Raw genomic sequence first — 25,598 nt, 5'->3', positions numbered from 1 at the left:
CATAGTGAAAGGCAAGTAGGGATGTGCTTGAAGGGTGTACAGCAACAGCTATGCACTTTGACAGAATGTGTAGATGAATTTGGACTCTGAAACTCCAGAGAGAGGGGTGAGGACAACATACCGCATTGTCAAGCCAATAGGAATAAATTACTTGGTCCAGTAGACACGTGTGCAAAATGGAGAACTATGTATGAGGCAATATTTTTTTTGGGACAGGTGCCCATTTTTTTTTTTTTTTTTTATTGAAGTGAGAGTGGAATGTTGGAGAAGGGACATAGGTACATGTGTGGAGGAATGCTGGGTAGGAGAGGATGCATTCGCAGACAGACAAGACAGCAGACAGGGGTGGTGTATGACACATGAGGGGGGGTGAACACCTTGGATGGGAAGGGTGTTGTGGAATCCAAGTAACACATGCCTCCAGATGGCAGCAGCATGACTCACATCCCCACCCATGGGACTGTTGACACTGCTCCTTCACTGTCCCGAGGGTGGCTGTGCTGGAGGCTGGGTGCCAGGGTGAGGCTTCTCCACTAGTTTGGCTAGCATACCCTCAGTCTGACACAGGTGGCATTCATAGCTTTAATGAACAAGCCTACTCACCATGACCTGGGTAATAATGGTCCCTTCGCCACCACTCCCAGGGAGAGGCTGGACCCATCCCCTGAGCTGGTCCCACCTGATGCCACAGCTGGTCCAGGTGCAGCAGAGGGAGCATCACTGGTCTGGGTCCCAGATGTGCCAGGACCCAGTGCCACAGCCAGTTGAGGCAAGGTAGGTGGATCAGCCAGAACCAGCCTACCCTGACATGCTGTGATAATTGAGGTATAGCAATAAGTATAGGTTAATTGTGAACAAATCATTGTTAGTAATAATAGCATGCCAGGACATTGGAAATAACCCTATTACATATCAATACATATTATGGGAAACACAACAATAAATAACATAACAGTCAGTATGTTAATAGCATGCCAGTAACAGTTACAGCATAACACCAACAAAACAGGTAATTTAACAAGATATGTTAATATGCAACCATTATAATACATAACAATAATAAAACAGATGTGCCAAAATACAGTTAATGTAACAACATATGTTAATAGTAAACCATAACCAATGAATAACAATAATAAATAAATGAAGGTAAGGAGTGGGGGAGAGAGAAAAACAGTCAATTAGTAACATTTCCAGTTATTTCTTTGACAACAGTACTACTATCTACTCTATGGGTCTGTATTTTGTTTATGTGTACAGTGACTACAAGTCTCCTGTAGCTGATGTAGCACGTACATACCTCTCAAGCTATTTACATGGGACACTATGGGGCCAAGCAGTAACAACTGTGGGTATACAACTACACAGAACACTTGCATATCAGACGGACCTATATAACTAACAAGATGTTCTGTGGGCTGATTTGGTGATACTTTGCAATCTAGGTAATCATTTCCATAGTAACCCTGTGAAAGATAGATTACGTACTATTAATTACATAATGCGAAATTGTGACACTTGAAAGACATGCATATGTACAGTACAGACACTAAACAGCTGTCATGCCTTGGTTGGCAGGCAAGGGAATAGAATCCAATAACAGTGACTGCAAGGGACATCTGCATAGAATGTATTAACTGACTGCGGCAACATTTAACAAACACTCCAGCCATACAGCCATAGTGGGATTATACATTTTATTTCTGACTGAACATTGCTGATGAACACATTCTTGCTGAAAATTTTAACAGCCTGTGACATCTAAACACACAATTATCTACTCATAATATGGGCTACCTCACCCATTTATCTGCAGTTCCTGTGGAGAGAGAAATTGTATGCATTACGTGACTGCTACTGTAATATTTACTGCTACATACCACTGAATTCTAACCCTGGACTGTGTGTGGCAAAATGAACTATATACAGAGCATTTAACAAACTGAGCTACTGAGTCACTGCTGATTACTGACTATTTGTCTAGAGCTCACCTGGAACCAAAATATGATCTGGTAGTACTACTACAGTGTTATACTAAACTGCAGTAACAGTAGAATACACATGCATGAAATACAAGCATAACACAGATAGTAGGTAAGCTATATTTCAGTATCATATCTATAAAGTCAACAAACAATATCAGCTCATAGAGTGGGCTACCTCACCAATATACCTTTATTACCTGATCTCTGTGGATGACAGAGTATTATGTGACCAATATTGACCTACAGACAATCTTGAACAGTACTTATATGAGTTAATCGATAAAATTTGCAGCCATTAGATTTGCATTTTATGGTTATTACAGTGTTATACTTGACTACAGCTCCTTACCTTACAGCCTCAATGCATACAGCTCTACTGCAATGCTTTTGACAACACAATCCTGATGTACACCATTTTCCATGGTGTTATTGGTATTGTTTCATGTTTTTATTGCACTACAATTGGCATTATTCATTTATTGCAATACAGCTGTAATTCCATATTTATTGCACTATAAACTTTACTGCATATACTTTAATGCAGTTATTGGTATTGTTTCATGTTTTTATCACACTACAGTTTTTCTTGCTTATTTCCCTACAGTTAGCATAATGCATCTGTACTCACCACACTCAGGGTGCAACCTGTCCAAGCACCCAGAATGTGACTCAACACTGTGAGCTGCAGCTTCTGGAAGAGAAGGACACCATTATGCATACCAGTTTTGCAGACATTCAAAGTACATAATCGTAAAACAGAAAAGGTACTTACATACTTGTGGGGCATTCCCTGCCCTCACTTGTTAGACCCAAGTGTTTAAGAGTTCCCTCTTCTGTCTTTTCAGGTTGTCATGGTGGTGATGACACTGCTCACCTGTGCAAGGCGATACCAGTGACACTGGTGAGATTTCTGGCCAGCCAGTCACAGGCCTCCACCTTACAATATGGGCCCTGGAAACCACTGAGCAGCAGCCTGTCATCTTGGTTTTGCACGAGGAGCCCATCCATGACTCTGGACTCCAGAATGCCCTAACACTGCACCCAAACATGCAACTACACCCCTACCAGCCATTGTATACCATCAGTGACAGAACTCCAATGGATTTTGCTGTGTTCCCACCTATTGGGCTTAATATAGGCTGATTTTCCACATTTGCACATCAATGGGCAACATTAAAAAAAGCACTGTTTCACTTAGCACTGTGCAAACCAGTACAGCTGAGCTGAGATTCAAAAAAACTGGCAGAACGATAGTCTTAGCAAAGCTTAGCAGCGCACAAACCAGCCAAGCAGTTCACAAACATTTGCAGCCATTAACATGTTTATGCGGTGCTTAGCAGGTCTAAGCAGAGTTAAGCACAGCTTAGCAGAGTGGGGACATCTTTTATAAAACATTCATAATATTTATATCAAAATTAAATACATATTTTCCCTTCCATGCATTCAAACCCTGGACCTACTGTACATGAAGCTGTAATTCTACCCATATAGCTACGTGGATATTGAGAAATCCAGTATACATTCACATATACCAGTGAGCTACCTATAAACAGTGCTGTGCATTGCACCGCACTGTGCAAACATGCTTTGACATGCTTAAACACACCTTTAAATAAATAATTAATTACATCTAGTTTGTATTTTTATATGTCTGGCCAGTGTCTGCTATATTATACGTGAGTGCAGCTTGGCATTGCTGCAATCTGCGCTATGCAAACATGCTTTTTTTTTAAAAAAAAAAGAAATAAAATAAAACAAAGGAAAAAATAAAACAATGGACATTGCAGGGAGTCTCATACTCATCTGCAGCCATGGTTAGCACTACACCCCTCCCTGATTCACTAACCATGTTCCTCAGCTCTCTCTCGGCAACATGCCATCATTAATATGCATGGCACATTGCCAAGGGGGAACTGTGACCACGAACACGAATACATTCTGTGTAGACCATACATGGTTCTACACAGATTTTATTAAATCCTGGGGAGTATCTTTCCAGGTGCAGGGCTGAGAAAACCATTCAATTTATATAGTGCAATAATATTTCTTACATAATACTGTTAAATTGCTTCTTAAAAGACTTGGATAAGACTAGTTGGATATTTGTAAAGAGTAGTGTATGAACTATATCTCTTTATGTTGCTAATGACCTGTATGTGGTTTAGAGATCATGCTACAGTATGTAGTGGGGTAAACTGTGATGGCACTATTTCAGTTTATGGCTTTGCACATATGCAGGTATACATCAACTGCTAGATTCATAAAGCTAGTGGTTCATATACTGACATACTGATATGTTGTAGCATATTTTGTAGGGATAAAAGCTGGAATAAATGTCTAAGCCATGGACTATATAGGTAGTACACCCTACAATATTCTCCCTTTCCAAACTGCTAGCAGCAAATCATTCGGCATGTGTTAGATACCTGTGCTGTTCACCTGGCATTTGCTTGCATGTTGATGTTGGACTTTACACAGTATCAGTAAAACAGAAGTACACTTCATACTTTAATTGATGTGAGCTCTCCCTGTTTCTCACCTGTCTCTTTGTCCATGTATTTTAGTTTTAATTTATTTTGATCAGTTTGATATATTATTTTTCCTTTTATTTAGCATTGCTGTACAGAATCAGCAATGGCAATGCCAGTGGCCATGCCTAGTCCTATACCCCCTCGAGCCCTGCCAGCCAATACTTCTGCCTAGCTGCCTTCAAAGTAGATGGTTGAGATGCCATAATGCCATACTACCTTGTACCTGTGGGGCTTCACAAACAAGGATTACTGTCGTTGCTGCCGATGGCTCACTGGGACTGATTCTTTTGTCACCCACAGGCAGCAGACAGATGTGGAGTGGGAGCTGGTGGACTGCAATGGATGCATGCATCTGCCATCTAAAATGACTCTGTTTGTGGCTGATAGAGTCACACCCATCCTGGAAGTGGCAGCAGTATCACAGCTAGGACACAGTGGTGTAGGAACATATGTCAGTGTCCAACCTCCCACTGGGGTTAACATGGGCAGGGTAGTCTGGGAAACATACTCTCCCTATCCCTCATCATGGTTTTTCCCACTCTTTTCTGTCCTTATCCTCCTTCAGTGAGTCAGTACTTCCCATGTTAGTCCTGTTTCTGTTATGTGTTTGCCCATGCTACCTATCCTCACTCTCTTACTATACCTTTACATTTCCTTACATCTTTCCACATTTTTCCATCTTTGAAAAAAGAAAATGGGCACCCATCGCATAAAAAGGAAAAAAAACTTCCTCCCTCCATTTCACCATCATATTCATTCCTTACATGTTTCCCTTGAGAGCTAATTCTGGCTGTCCCACCCTTTTTATCTACTATCCTATATTTCCACCCCCATTCATCTATCGCTGGCTGCTTTTCTTGTCTTAATGCATTTGTATACATGTGAACTCGGTGATGATCGTACACTTTATTTATTTTTTATTTATTTTACATTTGTTGACTGGGATAGTCCGACTGGATGCATGTCCATTTTCAGCGGAGGCCCGGGGAGGAAAGCTCCAAGGGTAAGCAGATACAGCATTACATAATACCATCATTACATATTACAAACAGACTATTTACCAAGATTACATAAGTAAGCAAGTTAAACAAGTTCCACAGGTTAGAGTTAATCCTGAGCACCAGTCAGGATTAAATTAAATTACACAGTAAACTGGTTAACAGATTTTTAAACATTCTAGAGAGAGTTAGCCAGGGTTGATACACTGACATAGCCAGTTAAGTGACAAATGTTGTTTGAGTCTAGTTTTAAATTGACCTAAGGTGGAAAGTAAGGTAATATCAGCTGGAAGAGAGTTCCAGGATCTACTTACAGAGTTTGCAAAGAGAGAATCACCGGCTGTGTTATTAATTTTGCTAGTCTGAATTAGTAGTTTGTTAGAGGATCGAAGAGGTCTAGGATTGTTATAGGGGGTGATAATATTTTTAAGTGCAGGAGTATTGTCCGGATTATAGAGGATTTTATAGGCCATAATCAGTTGGTTATACTGGATTAGGCTGGGTAGTTCAAGCCACTCAAGCTGATTTAGATTGATACAATGATGTGTCCTAAAAGGCAGCCCAGTGGCAAACCTGGCAATGTGGTTGTAGCAAATTGAGAGTTTGTTAAGGACAGTCTTGTTTAAATTCGAGAGTAGAGGGGATGCATACAGAAGGGTTAAAAGAAGGTGAGAGTGAGCTATGGCAATTTTAGCTGGAGGGGTTAGGAAGGCTTTTATTCTGTAAAGTGACCCTAGTTTTTTATTGATGGTTTTGATAGTTTGGTTAACGTGTAGGTCAAATTTTAGATTATTGTCTATGATGACACCTAATAGTTTTGTAGAGGGGTCAGGGGAGATTATTGTGCCATCATTTGAATTTATGGTAAAGGTGAAAGTGGTAGACCTATGTGTTGGTGAAAATAACAGCATTTTATTTTTTTTGGGATTTAGGATCAGATGACATTCAGAAAGCCAGTTTTCTATTGTATTAAAGGTGGTTTGGGTAGCTGACCATAACTCTATTGGAGATGTGGCCGAGCAAATCAGAGTAGAGTCATCAGCATATTGGATAGAGCTGACTTTTGGGATGACAGTATAAAGGTCGTTAATGAAGATGGAGAACAGCAAGGGCCCTAGTATAGAGCCTTGTGGTACTCCATGGGTGTTAGGTAGAAGGTTAGAGAGTTTGTTCTGCTAGAGGGACAGCCTGCTGTCACCCATTCAGGTAGGATTGAAACCATTGAAGGGCTCTAGTATATAGACAGAATATTTTCAGGGCATGGATTAAAAGTTGGTGATCAACCATACTGAATGCCTTGGAAAGATCCAAGAAGAGAGCTGAGGATATATAATTATTGTTGCGATTATGGTTTATGGTGTTGGTAAAGGCTAGGAGGGCTGAAGTAGTGCTGTGATGGGGATGGAAGCCATGTTGACTGTCTGCCATAAGGTGATTCTGGATTAGGTGGTGCATGAGCTGTCTATGAATACATTTTTCCATAATCTTTTGCAAGTGTAGAGAGTAGAGCTATTGGCCTATAATTGAAGAATTCAGTAGAGCTGCCTCCTTTTTGAAGTGGGATTGCATAGGATATTTTCTAGATGGTGGGAATTTTAGCTTCTACTATGGTTCGATTGATTAGTATTGAGACGGAGTAAGCAATATCATCAGCTGATTTTTGTAGGTACTCGGCAGGGAGTTGAACAGCAGAAAGTGTAGTGGATTTTAATTTTTTGATCAAGGTATGGATAAGTGAAGTGGTGACTGGTTGGAAGCTGAATGTGAGTACGTTTCTAGGGGTGCTACTTTCAGGACCAGGGGAGCTAGGAGGTAGTTGGCTAGCTAGGGCATGAATTGTCTCAGTAAAGAATCGGTTAAAACTGAGAGAAACATCTTCAGGGGTTTTATCAATAGTAGCAGCAGGGATTGGGGTTGAAGTTTGTCCAGGATGTAGTAGATTATTTAAACCTGCCCAAAACTTCTGAGGGTTATTTTGATTTACTGTCTGTAAATTACAGTAGTATTGTTTTTTGTCTTGTAAAATAGATTTTTTGATTTCATTCCTGGATTGTCTGTATTTAATGTGATCTTGGGGGGTCTTTAGAAGAATGCCATAAAGCCCATGCTTTGTTTCTAAGGGTAAGTTTGAGTTTAGATTCTTTAGAAAGCCACGGCACAGTTTTTGCCTTTGTTCTCTTTGAACGAACAGGTGTATGCAAATCAAGGATCTCAAGGAATTTGTAGTTAAAGTATGCTACTGCTTCCTCTAAGGGGAGGTGTTTTAGAATAGACCAATTACATGAGTTTAATTCTTGTTGGAATTTGGTAGGGTCAAAGTTTTTATTGTTTCTAACCTTTCTGAGTAAGGATTGTTGGGAATTAATGGCTTTGTGCTTAATTATATATGTGAGAAGGTGATCGCTTAGGCCATCAAGGAGGGTACCAGAGGTGTACAGTTGGGGGTGACTATTTATGAGCACCCAGTCAAGTATGCTTTCTTTTTGGTTGGGTTTACCAATCCTGGTAGGGGTCGGCACAGCAGAAATCTGGTCCGCTAATGATTGGCAGTAGATTTTTTATGTGACGAGTTTGCTAGCCCTGACACAAACCTTCAACGAAGGTACACCCATTCATGCATGTTTCCACACAGAAGACGCTCTAGCTGAGAATCGAACGGCACAACGTCTTACTGTGAGGTGACAATGCTACCGCAGCACAGGGTGGATATAATTTGTGTAAATGCATGCAGGTTAATATGGGTGGTTGGGGATTCTGACTAACAGGTGCCCCAGTACATGTCAAAGTCTCCAAGTAGTAGAATTTCTTGGGGGTAGTGACATGATAGCCAGTGCAGGATATCTTCAAGTGTAGATATATTGTTACCTGGGGGAATGTACATACAGATGATATTAATGCATTCATTTTTATTAAGTTGTAATTTGGTAGCAAGAATCTCTGAGTGATTAATCTGAGGTGGTTGTATTACATCTATGGTGACATTCAACTCAGATTTACAGATTGCAGCTACCCCACCCCCTTCCTCGAAGCACAATCTAGCCGGTGTATGTTGTACCCAGGTGGTAACACTTCATTGTCTTTAGTGTTAGGTTTTAACCAGGTTTCAGATAAACAGAGAATCTCAGGGGAGTGGACATCCAGAAGTGCATGCAATTCATGTAGCTTGTTATTAAAGCTTCTAATATTAAGATGGCAGGCTAGGAGAGTTAGTTGGCCTATTAATTGTAGGTTTGTAGCTTATTTTGCAAGTAGTGGGAGTATGTGTATCTGAAGTGGGTGGGCCAGGGTTGGGGTGAATATCACCGCCAAGTATTAGGTTGAGTATATACTTGGTGATGAACTTCAGGAATTTGTTTATTAGTTTGTGGTAGTGTTTGGATCTAGAGCTAATGTGCCTGGGGTTGAGATGTTGATAGACTGAACAAGATGTTGGACAGGATCTGGTACTGTAAGTATGGTTGAAGATGGGAGGATTTACAGCTGGGGGTGATAGTATGGCCTTTTAGGACCTGAAATTCTGTGAGAAACTGGTTTTTATACAAGGTAAGGAGGTATGGTGCGAACAAGAGGGGTAGTAAAGAGGAGTATATCATTATCTGTGATTCAGCTAGTGAGTTAAGGAACTGTTTTACCCGATGATGCAACACCAGAAGACAGAGTGGAGAGGTAAAGGTACTGGAAAGGGGATGGGAGAATGCCAGTTAAAAGCTAATAGGTGGTATTAAAATGTAGGTAGAAGAATGGGGTGGGAAGAATTATCCCAGATGAAAGCAGATAGGATCTAGAAAGTGGGGGAGTGGCTATAGTACTATAAATTTAGAGGTACTGGGGGTGGGAGGAAATTGGGGACAGGGAGGGGAGCGAAGAGAGCCCGAGCATAGCGAGGGCGAACGTAGCAGGGCTATTGCAGTTTACAAGGTTTCCTAAGGTGTCCTAAAGCTATAAGGTAAGTATTATAGCTATTAATGTAAGAGTCAGTTTACTTAAGTTACAGGGGAAGGAGGCAAACACTCAAGTAGAAAAAAAAGAGCCCTATGGCTGACCAAAATGGTGACATGCTTAATTACACAGCACTATAAGTGAAAGCTTAACAAATGCTTTTTGTGTGCAACCTACTCTGCTTAAATGCTGAGAGAAACTGATTGCAGTCCTGTAGACAACATTTTGTAGGGAACTGTAGAGTTCAATCTGCTTAAATGCTGAGAAAAACTGATTGCAGTCCTGTAGACACCATTTTGTAGGGAACTGTAGATTTCAATCTGCTTAAATGCTGAGAGAAACTGATTGCAGACCTATAGACACCACTTTGTAGGGAACTGTAGAGTTCAATCTGCTTAAATGCTGAGAGAAACTGATTGCAGTCCTGTAGACACTGTTTTGTAGGGAACTGTAGAGTTCAATCTGCTTAAATGCTGAGAGAAACTGATTGCAGTCCTGTAGACACCATTTTCTAGAGAACTGTAGAGTTCAATCTGCTTAAATACTGAGAGAAAATGATTGCAGTCCTGTAGACACCATTTTGTAGGGGACTGTAGAGTTCAATCTGCTTAAATGCTGAGAGAAACTGATTGCATTCCTGTAGACACAGTTTTGTAGAGAACTGTAGAGTTCAATCTGCTTAAATGTTGAGAGAAACTGATTGTAGTCCTGTAGACACCATTTTGTATGGAACTGTAGAGTTCAATCAGCTTAAGTGCTGTGAGAAACTGATTGCAGTCCTGTAGACACCTTTTTTGTAGGGAACTGTAGAGTTCAATCTGCTAAAATGCTTAGAGAAACTGATTGCAGTCCTGTAGACACCGTTTTGTAGGGAACTGTAGAGTTCAATCTGCTTAAATGCTGAGAGAAACTGATTGCAGTCCTGTAGACACCATTTTGTAGGGAACTGTAGAGTTCAATCTGCTTAAATACTGAGAGAAAATGATTGCAGTCCTGTAGACACCATTTTGTAGGGAACTGTAGTGTTCAATCTGCTTAAATGTTGAGAGAAACTGATTGCAGTCCTGTAGACACTGTTTTGTAGGGAACTGTAGAGTTCAATCTGCTTAAATGCTGAGAGAAACTGATTGCAGTCCTGTAGACACCGTTTTGTAGGGAACTGTAGAGTTCAATCTGCTTAAATGCTGAGAGAAACTGATTGAAGTCCTGTAGACACCGTTTTGTAGGGAACTGTAGAGTTCAATCTGCTTAAATGCTGAGAGAAACTGATTGCAGTCCTGTAGACACCGTTTTGTAGGGAACTGTAGAGTTCAATCTGCTTAAATGCTGAGAGAAACTGATTGCAGTCCTATAGACACCATTTTGTAGGGAACTGTAGAGTTCAATCAGCTTAAATACTAAGAGAAAATGATTGCAGTCCTGTAGACACCATTTTGTAGGGAACTGTAGAGTGGAATCTGCTTAAATGTTGAGATAAACTGATTGCAGTCCTGTAGACACCATTTTTTAGGGAACTGTAGAGTTCAAACTGCTTAAATGCTGAGAGAAATTGATTGCAGTCCTGTAGACACTGTTTTGTAGGGAACTGTAGAGTTCAATCTGCTTAAATGCTGAGAGAAACTGATTGCAGTCCTGTAGACACCATTTTGTAGGGAACTGTAGAGTTCACTCTGCTTAAATACTAAGAGAAAATGATTGCAGTCCTGTAGACACCATTTTGTAGGGGACTGTAGAGTTCAATCTGCTTAAATGCTGAGAGAAACTGATTGCAGTCCTGTAGACACCATTTTGTAGGGAACTGAAGAGTTCAATCTTCTTAAATGCTGGGAGAAACTGATTGCAGTCCTGTAGACACCGTTTTGTAGGGAGTTGTAGAGTTCAATCTGCTTAAATGCTGAGAGAAACTGATTGCATTCTGTAGACACCGTTTTGTAGGGAACTGTAGAGTTCAATCTGCTTAAATGCTGAGAGAAACTGATTGCAGTCCTGTAGACAGCATTTTGTAGGGAACTGAAGAGTTCAATCTGCTTAAATGCTGGGAGAAACTGAGTGCAGTCCTGTAGACACCGTTTTGTAGGGAGCTGTAGAGTTCAATCTGCTTAAATGATGAGAGAAACTGATTACAGTCCAGTAGACACCGTTTTGTAGGGAACTGTAGAGTTCAATCTGCTTAAATGCTGAGAGAAACTGATTGCAGTCCTGTAGACACCATTTTGTAGGGAACTGTAGAGTTCAATCTGCTAAAATACTAAGAGAAAATGATTGCAGTCCTGTAGACACCATTTTGTAGGGAACTGTAGAGTTCAATCTGCTTAAATGCTGAGAGAAACTGATTGAAGTCCTGTAAACACCGTTTTGTAGGGAACTGTAAAGTTCAATCTGCTTAAATGCTGAGAGAAACTGATTGCAGTCCTGTAGACACCGTTTTGTAGGGAACTGTAGTGTTCAATCTGCTTAAATGCTGAGAAAAACTGATTGCAGTCCTGTAGACACCATTTTGTACGGAACTGTAGAGTTCAATCTGCTTAAATACTGAGAGAAAATGATTGCAGTCCTGTAGACACCATTTTGTAGGGAACTGTAGTGTTCAATCTGCTTAAATGTTGAGAGAAACTGATTGCAGTCCTGTAGACACCGTTTTTTAGGGAACTGTAGAGTTCAATCTGCTTAAATGCTGAGAGAAACTGATTGCAGTCCTGTAGACACCATTTTGTAGGGAACTGTAGAGTTTAATCTGCTTAAATGCTGAGAGAAAATGATTGCAGTCCTGTAGACACCATTTTGTAGGGAACTGTAGAGTTCAATCTGCTTAAATACTAAGAGAAAATGATTGCAGTCCTGTAAACACCATTTTGTAGGGAACTGTAGAGTTGAATCTACTTAAATGTTGAGATAAACTGATTGCAGTCCTGTAGACACCGTTTTTAGGGAACTGTAGAGTTGAATCTGCTTAAATGCTGAGAGAAATTGATTGCAGTCCTGTAGACACTGTTTTGTAGGGAATTGTAGAGTTCAATCTGCTTAAATGCTGAGAGAAACTGATTGCAGTCCTGTAGACACTGTTTTGTAGGGAACTGTAGAGTTCAATCTGCTTAAATGCTGAGAGAAACTGATTGAAGTCCTGTAGACACCGTTTTGTAGGGAACTGTAGAGTTCAATCTGCTTAAATGCTGAGAGAAACTGATTGCAGTCCTGTAGACACCGTTTTGTAGGGAACTGTAGAGTTCAATCTGCTTAAATGCTGAGAGAAACAGATTGCAGTCCTGTAGACAGCATTTTGTAGGGAACTGTAGAGTTCAATCTGCTTAAATACTAAGAGAAAATGATTGCAGTCCTGTAGACACCATTTTGTATGGAACTGTGGAGTTCAATCTGCTTAAATGTTGAGATAAACTGATTGCAGTCCGGTAGACACCGTTTTTTAAGGAACTATAGAGTTAAATCTGCTTAAATGCTGAGAGAAATTGATTGCAGTCCTGTAGACACTGTTTTGTAGGGAACTGTAGAGTTCAATCTGCTTAAATGCTGAGAGAAACTGATTGCAGTCCTGTAGACACCGTTTTGTAGGGAACTGTAGAGTTCAATCTGCTTAAATGCTGAGAGAAACTGATTGCAATCCTGTAGACACCGTTTTGTAGGGAACTGCAATGTTCACTCTACTTAAATGCTGAGAGAAACTGATTGAAGTCCTGTAAACACTGTTTTGTAGGGAACTGTAGAGTTCAATCTGCTTAAATGCTGAGAGAAACTGATTGCAGTCCTGTAGACACCATTTTGTAGGGAACTGTAGAGTTCAATCTGCTTAAATGCTGAGAGAATCTGATTGCAGTCCTGTAGACACCATTTTGTAGGGAACTGTAGAGTTCAATCTGCTTAAATACTGAGAGAAAATGATTGCAGTCCTGTAGACACTATTTTGTAGGGAACTGTAGTGTTCAATCTGCTTGAATGTTGAGAGAAACTGATTGCAGTCCTGTAGACACCATTTTGTAGGGAACTGTAGAGTTCAATCTGCTTAAATACTAAGATAAAATGATTGCAGTCCTGTAGACACCATTTTGTAGGGAACTGTAGAGTTGACTCTGCTTAAATGTTGACATTAACTGATTGCAGTCCTGTAGACAACATTTTGTAGGGAACTGTAGAGTTCAATCTGCTTAAATACTAAGAGAAAATGATTGCAGTCCTGTAGACACCATTTTGTAGGGAACTGTAGAGTTGAATCTGCTTAAATGTTGACATAAACTGATTGCAGTCCTGTAGACACCGTTTTTAGGGAACTGTAGAGTTCAATCTGCTTAAATTCTGAGATAAATTGATTGCAGTCCTGTAGACACTGTTTTGTAGGGAACTGTAGAGTTCAATCTGCTTAAATGCTGAGAGAAACTGATTGCAGTCCTGTAGACACCGTTTTGTAGGGAACTGTAGAGTTCAATCTGCTTAAATGCTGAGAGAAACTGATTGAAGTCCTGTAGACACCGTTTTGTATGGAACTGTAGAGTTTAATCTGCTTAAATGCTGAGAGAAACTGATTGCAGTCCTGTAGACACCGTTTTGTAGAGAACTGTAGAGTTCAATCTGCTTAAATGCTGAGAGAAATTGATTGCAGTCCTGTAGACACTGTTTTGTAGGGAACTGTAGAGTTCAATCTGCTTAAATGCTGAGAGAAACTGATTGCAGTCCTGTAGACACCGTTTTGTAGGGAACTGTAGAGTTCAATCTGCTTAAATGCTGAGAGAAACTGATTGCAATCCTGTAGACACCGTTTTGTAGGGAACTGTAACGTTCAATCTGCTTAAATACTGAGAGAAACTGATTGCAGTCCTGTAGACACCATTTTGTAGGGAACTGTAGAGTTCAATCTGAGTCACATCAGGTCAGCCAAGGGGGGAAGAGAGCAGGAAATCCTATACCCTCTACATTTACAATTTGTGCTCCTCATGTTACACATCCAGTATGGCTGCTGTGAATTCCTCTGTGTCTAGCACTGGCTGTGGGTAGGGCTACTAATCATTTGTTGTTTGAATTCTTAGTTTTCACTCTGTTAATTTAAAAAGAGCTATGATCCACATTGTGGCTATTAGGTAAATACTAACTGGCTCACCGGCATCGCTTTGAGAATGTTCCTAAATCTCAAGGATAGTACTGTAAATAAAGCAAGCATGCTTTGTAAACACAAAATAATGCAGTAGCAATAGCCCAAAGCAAAATATGTTGTATACAAACAGGAAATCTGTTATGTATGTGTACGTATATGAGTGGGTGGGTAGCAGTAGAGAAAAAAGACAAAGAAGGCATTAAGGACTGATTGATGTTGATGATTTTCATTTGTTTTGTGAACTAACCTCATAGTTTTATTTGTTGTTCTTTTCAATGCTTTAAGAATAGCATGTACCACCGTAAATTATTCTAATCAAGTAATATAATAGCAGTGCTCACAAAATATTACATTAGCAGACATGTAAGCTTCTGCATGACATCACTCCAGCACATTACAGTCATATTTCAGCATGGTCTAATATTTTTGATGACTAGAAAAGCACATCATTAGCTAATATATGCACTAAAGAATATATTGTGTGCATATATCTATATATCTATATATATATATATATATATATATATATATATATAAATATATATATATATATATATATATATATATATATATATATATATATATATATACGGGTACATGTTAGAACACCGACAAGTCGGAAGACCGACATTCACTCCACCAACACATGAAAACATCGACACCGCAAACACGGACATTTAACAGGTAAGACTTTTAATTTCGCTAATCATGCCTACCACACATGCATAACACTGCCACACTTACTAAAACATGGTAGGCATGATTAGCGAAATTAAAAGTCTTACCTGTTAAATGTCCGTGTTTGCGGTGTCGATGTTTTCATGTGTCGGTGGAGTGAATGTCGGTCTTCCGACTTGTCGGTGTACTAACATGTACCCATATATATATATATATATATATATATATATATATATATATATATATATAAAACAGATTACTGAAGTTCCAAACTTTCAGAACTTTGAACATTAAAAAAAAAATACAAAACAAAAATTCTATTTTAAACATTTTTGCCTCCCTGCACCCCCCAAACCCCCTGCTAATTAAATATACCAACTCCAAGATCATACTAAATTGCGAAAAATGGTAAATTTCCCATTCCATCCTGTACCGCAGTCTCCATTTAAAACACTCAAAGTTTCAAAACTTCGATCATATGGTCCTGACCATATAACTTTTGAAGTTTTGAAACTTTGATAACCTGATAGGGACCCATATTGTATGCAATACTAAGATGAACCTTTTAATTAAAATAGGGCACTTGTTCATTTAATAATGCTGAACCACCTTTGGTCTCAAACTGTTAGTCATTTGTAAAAAGCGTCTCAGTTTGTTGAATATTAAACTTGTTAAACAGTCAATTTCTACATTTCCACATAATGAGCAGGCAGTCTTCTTCTGCGCAGTATGCATACTGAAAGAAATTACTGCTCTCTTCAGTTACTACAAGGACCACTTTCATCAAGTATAATTCTGGTATTTTGTATATTGTTTACATATCATTGCAGGAGATCATTATGTACATTTCATTGAAGTACAACATTAACATTCAGTGCTAGCTCGACTTTTTAAGTGAAGACCTGGGCAAAGAGATCAGTTACAATTTTTGGGGCTCAGATTGCCGAGTCCCGAAATTTGGAGATCGAATAACCAAAAATCCTGACTTACATATATTAGGTCCAAAACTCCTATTTCCTGGAAAATTCACTTTTCCCTGAAGTATGTCAATCTTGGAGATGGTAAATATAAGTTTCAGGACTGCAAAAAAGTTTAAAATAGAATAGTAATGTTTGGTATTTGCCCTTCAGTATTTTCAGTTTTTTCTCAATATTTCAATATTTATTTATTTATTGCTTTTGCTGACTATAGTAGTCCAAATGGGCTGTGGTAGAAATAGGAAGCCTAGTTAAGTACATTGTGGTGAAATTTAGCATAATGTATTTTAAGCTGTTAGCATTAACACATTTTCTCCCGGTTATTTGTAGGTTATGTATTTTTCCACCATTATAATGCCAGATGTTGCAGTTTTCAGGCTCCTACAGTGTAGGAATACCTCACACTTAATTATTTCTTATGTTGTACAATACCCGAAGAGCAGAAACATTGCATCACTTAATGAATTTTCCTACTATAACATTGGATGTGATGCTATATTATATATCAGTATTCTTTTTTGCAGAGCAATGCAATACATTTTATTAGCAAAGTTTTTGATTGATTAGTAGTATGGAAAGCTTCCTGCAAAAGCTTAAGCAGGCTGACTATATGTACACGTGTGACACCGTATGAGATTATATAACAGCACATTTATTTATCTAGTAAACAAAAGGGATGAGTGTTATGGCTGGTATGCTGTGCAATCTTCCACAGAAATCTAGAATACACAGTTGGATGCAGGTGCACAGAGACAGTGAGCTATATGGCAATGAGCTAAAAGTGCAGCTAAAAGTGCAATAATGGGAAAACAGGAATGCACATGACTGTATAATACAGGCAAATGCAGAAAGGCAGTCTAAGGAGTACCTAATGGCATGCAGCTGAGGATAAGGGAAAGCAGTTCAGGGTATGTAACTGACAGGCTTGAAGTTATGCAGGCTAAATATAAAACAAAATGTGCTGAAAGTTGTAGCACAGCCAAAGTGACTATGCCTGGAGAAGCAGCCGCTACTGTATGACATAATTTCATTGGAAGTGTTAGTGTATCCTGAGGATGATACACAGCATTATTCACCAGCAATAATGGTATCAACACATCCTCACCTTCTGATAGACTAGCAGCTCCTAGACCAAGGCATTATACACATGTTGGCTGACCTACATAGCCCACAAAATGGAAATGTAGAAACATTTGGACTTCCAATATTAACGGTTGTGAAGGTATGTGTAGCTCTTACCAGTCAAGCTACAAGGACCTTCCAGTGATAAAGTGGAGGCTCACAGTGTGTATTGTAGGCATCGGCATGTAGGGGTGTATACTGGAAGCTCAAAAGCTGAGAACAGCAAACGCCACAACCTTGAACTTAGAAGTTCGAAGACTAACAATACCGAAGCCACGGAACATCAAATTCACTCCCAGGGAAAGAATTTGGTGGGCCGTTTCCACAGCTTTGCTATTTCCTCCACTGTGGTGTGATCTGGGAGTTGCTATATTTAAGTAGGGGGGGTATGAGGGGCACAGCCCCCCACATTGGGGGGGTGTGGGGGGCAAAGCTCCCCACATTAGAAATGGTTTGTAGTGTTTGTGTGTTCAGTGTTTTGTGCTGGAACAGCAATTTTTTCCCAGGGAAAAAAAAATCACTATTCTCATTTTTCGGAGTTTTGCGCTTTCGGGGTTTGAAGTTCGATGTTATGGTGTTCGCTGTTATTCTGTTTCAATCATGTGATACAAAACCCGGATGTAGAATACTCAGGACACTCCTTAAGAAACCACTGTTACATAAGGATGAGAAATGATGGGGGGAAGAGAGACTCCACATAGCTTTTATAATACCCCCCACCTCTCCAGTGTGTTTAAAACTTTAATTTTCACCAACACAGCACTAAAACATCCATTTATTTATTTATTTGACATTTGTTGACTGAATTTGAACGATTGAGCGAGGGCCCTTTTTCAGCAGAGGCCCAGGGAGAAAAGTGCCACAATTCAGTATGACAATATACAATAGCAAGAATAGTTACACAATAATACTAGAAATGAAAAAAAAATAGTAACAGGTATCTATTAAAATCACACAGAATAATTACATATCAACATTGTTCAGAGTACAATTTCCTTAGGAGGACATAATGTTGGTTACAGGCCTCAAGTATAATCACTGTTTAGATGATTAGCAGTCATTTTAGATGAGTAAAAATCTAGATTAAATAAGTTTTAGTCTATGTACAGTTTAGAGTATAAAATGGGAGAAAGAAAGGTGATAAGGGTAGGGATAGGTAATTCAAGTGATGTTTTCAAGGAGGGTGATTACATGGACAGATCCATGAATTGTTCAAAAAGGTTTTAGTCGCAATTTTGAATTGATGTAGGTGATTTATGTTGCAAATAACCAGTGGGAGCTTATTCCATGATAAGGCTGGGGAGTAGCCACAAATAATATGTACATAAATCTCTTCTTAGCAGGTGGGAAAAGTCATCTAGTATACTCTAAATATTCTCTGGAGTTGTTGCAGATTTTTCTCTTGCATAGCAATTGTGGGGCATTAACTTAATGATTTTTCACACCTGTCCACAGGTAGGGAGACTATTACAGAGATTAGTCTTCTATTCCAGTGGAGAATGCAGAGCCCTCCCCACAATCTAACACAGTATGTACACAAGTTTCACCTCTCATCACTACTAACCATATGTCATTAATGTGTTGTAGGTAATGCAGGATACCATCCTGGATCTGTGGTTGTCAACACCCATATAGAACCCCCAATGCATGACTGAACATCAATATAATGGAGGTATTTCTTTTGCCTGAATGCTCATTAGCCTGTAACCTAAGTGATCAAACTCATGTGCCTGAAAACACATTTCACTGAAAACTATGGCCATCTATAGAAAGTATGTGATGGTGTCATTTCTTATCATAGGAGTTATTAGGGATGTCAGAGTATGTGTAGATTGCAATGGTTAGTATCATGTTGCACCCCGAGATGTGTAGATGTTTGTGTTTCTGACCCAGTATTGATTATCTGTGTTGTTTTGACCTTATCTTCCCAGCTTATTTCTGCCCCAGGAGTTAGTATATATGAGCTAAAGGAGATTGTACTACAAAAACATTTTTCATGGTATATTTGTTATGGAGACAGTTTTCAGTCAAATGAAGTGTTGGGCAAATGAGTTCAAGCAAATAAAATAGACCCTATATAACACCATCCATACCCAAACCGGGACTGTAGTAGAGTGAGTGCTTCACCTGCTGAAATCCCTCTTCTACAACCTATATACATGCAGGGGCACAACCATATGCCTCTGCTACAGTCTGTTAGCTGTCAGGAAGCAGGCAGGCTAACCAACATTACTGGGACTCTCCACACACAAAATGTTAGGACATGTCACAACTTCAAGGAATTATACTTGTGGTGTTCAAAAGCATCTGACCCTTGATCACCCTCGCTGTCATTGTCATATGCAGTACATGGCAGTGTCAGTAAAGAAGCAAAGTCCAGTCCACCTGTAAGGGCTCTGCCATATATACAATGGCAGTTTAGTGTCACAAAGAAAAATATGATGTGTGCAGTATTTTTTTACAGGCTGTGCTGGGCAATGTATGATCAACTGACACTGTCATCAGACATCTCCATATACAACACAGAGGAATTAGGGTCACTGCTCAATGGAGGCTGAAATGTGGGTCACTGGGAGGGGGATCATAAGTGTCATAGATGACTTCCTCTCTTGACTAGGTGTAGTAGCCACTACAGGCTTGAGCAACATGGCCACTGCAATTGAAGTTCATGAGAAGGCATTATATGCCTGTGTAGTGAGGCCTCTGACTTTTTAAATTTCTCCAAACCTTTTGGGGTTCTAATACCATGACAGGACTGGACCCCATTCCTAAGTCAAAGTATGATTAAAGTTCATGAAATTAGTGTTGTTTCAATCTTTGATGCCAGCTAGAAGTGCCCTTTGCAGTACCCGCAATGTGCCCAGTAATTGCTCCTTCTGCAATTCATACATAGTTACATGTATTTGTAACATATCTAAATATGATTGCAGATTCTTCTTTTTTATAAGACCCATTGCTCCCACTACTATTGGAACTGTCTGGATATCTTTCTTCCACATTGCTCTAATTTCTGCATGCAAATCCTGATATTTTATGACTTTGTGTCTGTACACAAGACACTTTCATCACTGGGTGTAGCGATTTCAATGATCAATGCTACTTTTGTCTTCTTTTCATGGACCACTATATCTGGTTTTCTTGCATCTATCTTTTGAACTGTTGGTAATGGATGATCCCCTATGATGCAGACGTCATCATTTTCTATTATTCTTTGTGGCTCATGTTTACAGTGTTTTTCAGCTACTTCAGTATTATAATATTTACACAATCCCCAGTGCAACAGTCTTGCCACATTATTTTGCCTTTTGGCAAACGGTCTTTCTGCCATAGTATATCACAACCAGCAACAAGGTGTGAAACTGTTTCCAATTCTGTTTTACAAAACCTACATTTGTCTGTTTCTCCCACATGTTAAATGGATTTTGTAAACTAACTTGTATGTAGCCCACTATCTTGGGCCGCCAATATTAACCTTTCATCTTTTGGTTTGAATTTGCCTCTGCTTAACCAATCCTGCATTCAATCCTGATCAACATGAGGTTCTTCCAGGAGTTTTCTATACTTGCAACTATATTTATGCATTTTCCACATTTCTTGCCTTCTCATCTGTTCTTCCACCTTATATTCCTTCCTTTGCTTTTTTGGCACATTCAGCTGCTGCCTCATTTTTAATTACTTCTGGTTTCATTTTCATTCCCGCTTTACACCGATATGCTTCTGCTAGACAAAGAAGGGAAGTCATCTTAGATTTATTCTCCTCATGTTTCAAAACTTTCACTATGTTTGGGTCTTGTGAGGTCAGCAGATATGTATGCAGTTCCATGATTGCAGATCTATACGTGTAATCAATTTCAAGGAGCCCCATACCTCCTTTGGAACGGGGAATATATAATCTTGGTATGCACTAATTTTTATAAATCATTTGTAGAGCATGAAGCATCCTTCTTGTTTTCCTGTCTAATCTAACATCATTTGGGGCTAGTCAGTCACTCCAAAACTGTAAGTTAGGACAGGAACAGCAAATTGGTTGATAGCTTGAATTGTGTTCCTAGATGTGAACGTTGTTTTCAGGATTAATTCAAGTCTTCTAAAATATTCTTTACTAAGTTCTGTTTGCATTTGTTCATGTTTTATTGCTAATCCTTCATCAATTCCTAAATATTTACACAAACTCTTGCTCTAGTTCTTATATATCATATTCTGGCCCCAGATTGATGTTTTCTTAGTGCTACAGCTTTCCTGCTTTAAATGTTGCTTTTGCACATTTATCAAGACCAAATGACATTCTTATATTATCTGAAAAAGTTTTGACTACTTGCAGTCATGCTTTTAATTCCTCATCTGATTTGCTACACAGTTTCAAATTATCGATAAAGAGAAGATGAGAAGTCTTTACACTTTGTTGCTTTCTGGAGCCAAATTATAGCCATGACCTAATCTGTTAAACAGACAGCTTAATGGGTAAAGGGCAAGGCAAACGAGCAAAGGTGACAGAGAGTCATCCTGGAATATCCCCCTTTGGATTTTTATCCCTGGAATAATAATTTTCTCTTTATCGTGGCTTAACTGCAAAGTAGTTTGCCACTGTTTCATGGCTGCTGTGATGTAGTTTATCAGTGTAGGGTATATCTTATGCATTTTTAAGCACTTTTTTATAAATGAATGTGGGATACTGTCAAATGCTTTTTTGTAGTCAATCCATGCCATACTTAGATTCTTCCCTTTTTTACAGTTCTCCACTATGACTTTATTTAAGAACAAATAATCCTTTGTCCCATATGACTTTCTTTTATTGCCCTTTTGTTCTATTGCTGTAATTGAGTTTTCTTCTAAATGACAATAAACTCTATCAGCATCAATTCCAGTATATAGTTTATACGTCGTCAGAAGGCAAGTTACTGGTCAATAATTTTTAGGGTAGCTTGCAGGTTCACTCTTAAGTAGAAGCATTGCTATTCCTGTTGTTAGCCAGGTTGATTTCTGTTCGGGGTGTGCATCTAAAGAGTTCTTACTCATGGCTAAATCTTGGTGCAAATATGTTAATAATTTTAACCAGAAGTTAGGTACTGCCTCTGAGCTTGAGGTTTTCCAATTAGAGGCTTTTCTTAACTTTGTTTCAATCTCTCTGGCAGTTACTTCATCCTATTTCATATCCTGTACCTTTAAACTTCTTATTCTTTCTTTTACTTCTTCTATCCATTTAGCGTCTTTGTTATGTTCCACAGGATCTTCATAAATACATTTCCAAAATGTATCTATCTCTTCTTTTTGTTGGTCTTTCAATTCTTTTTACCGTGTTTCCCAAGTCTCTATAAAACTTTTTTGGGTCATCAATAAATCGCTTATTTTGTAGTTTTTCTTTATATTTATCTATATACCTTCTAAGTTTTTCTGCCTGTGCTGATATTTTTAGTTTATTATTTGCAATAGTGCATGAGAAATCCTGATCTATTATAATATTGCACATTGCTTTTATCATGTCTATCTTTCTGAGTATTTTTGTTGCTCTGTTCCCTCTTCTATAGTCTTTTAACAATGACACCTTGTCTTAATTGCTTTATAGTGTTGTCTATTCAATATTTATATGATGGTATTCAATTTCTTCCATTCCTTTCCCTTACTACCCTGTGTTCTTGTGGTAGAAATGTATCTGTTATTAATTTAACTGCACAGTAATATATCCTCTGCTGTGTAAAGATGTAGCTAGCCTAGAAGACCCCCAGAAACACAAGGATAGAGAAATAGTGGAAAAGTGCCTGTGCTGGGTGCACACACAAGGTTCTTTACTATGAACAGGTTTGATGGATGTCTACCCCCAGTGTGGGATGGGGTATGGTAATGCTCCAACCATAACAAGTGTGGTGGTGCAGACTGTGCTGCTGGTCATCCTGTGTAGCCACCACAGAAATGCACCTCTACCCCGACCATGAGAAATACTGGAGCATAATAAGCCAGTGTTGGCACTGGCCAATATCTGTATAAAAAAGGCCATGAGTGTGCCATATTAAAATGCAAGAGACTATTCATGACATTACCCTGCTACTCTGTTGTCTTACAGAAGATTTGGCAATGCTGGTTAACATTCACTTGGAGAATACACACCATGCCAATCATCTCCATCACAGCATGGATAACTGAGACAATGCCCTGGATACTGTTGATTTGCATGGATATTTTTTCTGACTTAGCCTGTGAACACTGTCTGGTAAAGTAACTTAGTCACAGTCACACAGTTAGTCAAATGCAGACTGAGGGAATCAAAGCCAGGAGCATAAGAAGAAGATGATTAACAGTTCAAAGCCTTAATCATCTGCACTAACTACCAGATTTCATTCTCAGCAGGGTTGAGCTTTTCCACCCTCTGCTGTATATCACTTTTAGAGGACAAGCATACACCTAGGAAGAGAAGAGACCAAATGTTTAGGCTGGTTATGTATAAATACCAGAAGGTATTACTGCTGCACATATTTTGCGTGGTTATTCAAAACAAGGCAGGATTGGGCAGATATAGTTACAAAGGTTAGCAAAAGTGTGTAGTTGTAGGGGTGAAGATGTGTAGGGATACATATGTAGTACATTAGACATAGGGGTCCACTGGGACCTGCAGGGGATGGAGGCCTCTCTGACAGTAGGCATGATGGTTCACAAGGGGAACATGCGTAGCAAAAGGGTATGGCTATCATTCCAGGGGCAACATGTGTCAATCTTCCAAGCAGGTGTACCCATGCACACTATCCGAATGGCAGGAAGGAGGAGGAGAGATCTTTTTTTTTTTGTTGTTGTTAAAGAATTATGTGAAATTATTGTATGTCTATTTTTCATCCTAGTAGATTAACTGTTATGGATGTTAGGTATGAGTAAGAAGTTTTTAGAATAAATGGATTATATGCTTTAAAAGATAGTAAGGAGAGAGAAAATGTATTTGAATAATTAAAGCCTTTTGTTCTTTAAATATGAATATTATTGTTATGGGTTACTTTAATTGTAGACTCAGGGATAGAAAGAAAATGTTGACTCAGGACAATAAAAAGTTATTGGAAGTCCTAAGATGGGGAAAGTTAAAAGTATGAAACCATACTGACTGAAATTATCATACAGCTAGTATATTTGCTGAAATATATTTTTTTCTGTATTCTAGAGGCCTTATAGAGCTCTTTGGTGGAAACTGATGACTGGGTCTTCAGGCCATACTGCCATGTGAATAGAAGTTGGTGAAAATATCAAAATTATTAAAGAGGGTAAAGGAATTAAATGTTATACAGGTCTTGATGTAGATGAACAACTTTTGGATTTTGAATCAACATGTTTATTGGATAAACATATTCCCATGACTACTTTTATGAGTCTTGGACAGACTACTGGATCACTTTAAAAGATAATTATAGATCTGTCTATTTTCAGGTAGACTTTCAGAGCAGACAGGATTGTTATCAAGGATATAGTATTTTATATTCAGAAATGTTACAAACCTTGGAAACAAATAACAGTAACTATATATTAAAAAAATAGTTATATAAAAAGAATAAGAAGAACGTTTGTTGAGCAATTATTATATAAACAAAAGTATTTTAAGAGTAAGAAAGAAGAAATTTCACCCATTTTGTCAAAAACATTTAAAAAAGTGTCTTGCAGCTATGAGAGAACTAAGAAATAAATATGGTAAGATTAGACATGCTCGATCAGATATTGTAAAACTTATAGAAGAATATGTCCATCTGTCATATACATCTACAGTGGATGTTCACATAGATTAGAGTGTTAAAAATGGAACTCTGATTATTTGTCCCAGACAGGTATGTCCCTAGCTAAGCAGTATCCTACCTTCACAACAAAGTTTAGAGATGTTAAATATAAGAAAGTATTTGGAAGAAGTAGAAAGGGTATTAAACTTGCTTAGAGTATATTCTGTTTCACATATGGATGGAATTGGACATCATATATAGAAGAAATTTAATAAGGTTCAAAAACAAATTTTAGTCAGAATTTTTAATGAGTGGTTGGATAGTAGATATCTGTAAAAAGAAATATGTAAAGGTGTAATTAAATATACTCAGAAGAAATGTGATATTATGAATTGGAGACCTATAACCCTGAACAATGCATATTATAAAATATTTATGAAAATTATGTAGCAAAGATTCAAGATGGTTTTGAAGGAGTTTATGGTAGATGGTATTTAGCATGTAAAAGGTAAACTTAGTCTAGAATTGTTCCTTCTGGTAAGTGAATTAGTAGATTTCATTCCATATAGTAATGAATATTTAAAGATT

Source organism: Protopterus annectens, chromosome 5.part0, assembly GCF_019279795.1.
Source record: "Protopterus annectens isolate FY-2018-M chromosome 5.part0, PAN1.0, whole genome shotgun sequence".
In the NCBI taxonomy this organism is placed as follows: domain Eukaryota; kingdom Metazoa; phylum Chordata; order Ceratodontiformes; family Protopteridae; genus Protopterus; species Protopterus annectens.
Note: the sequence above shows the minus strand (reverse complement) of the source record.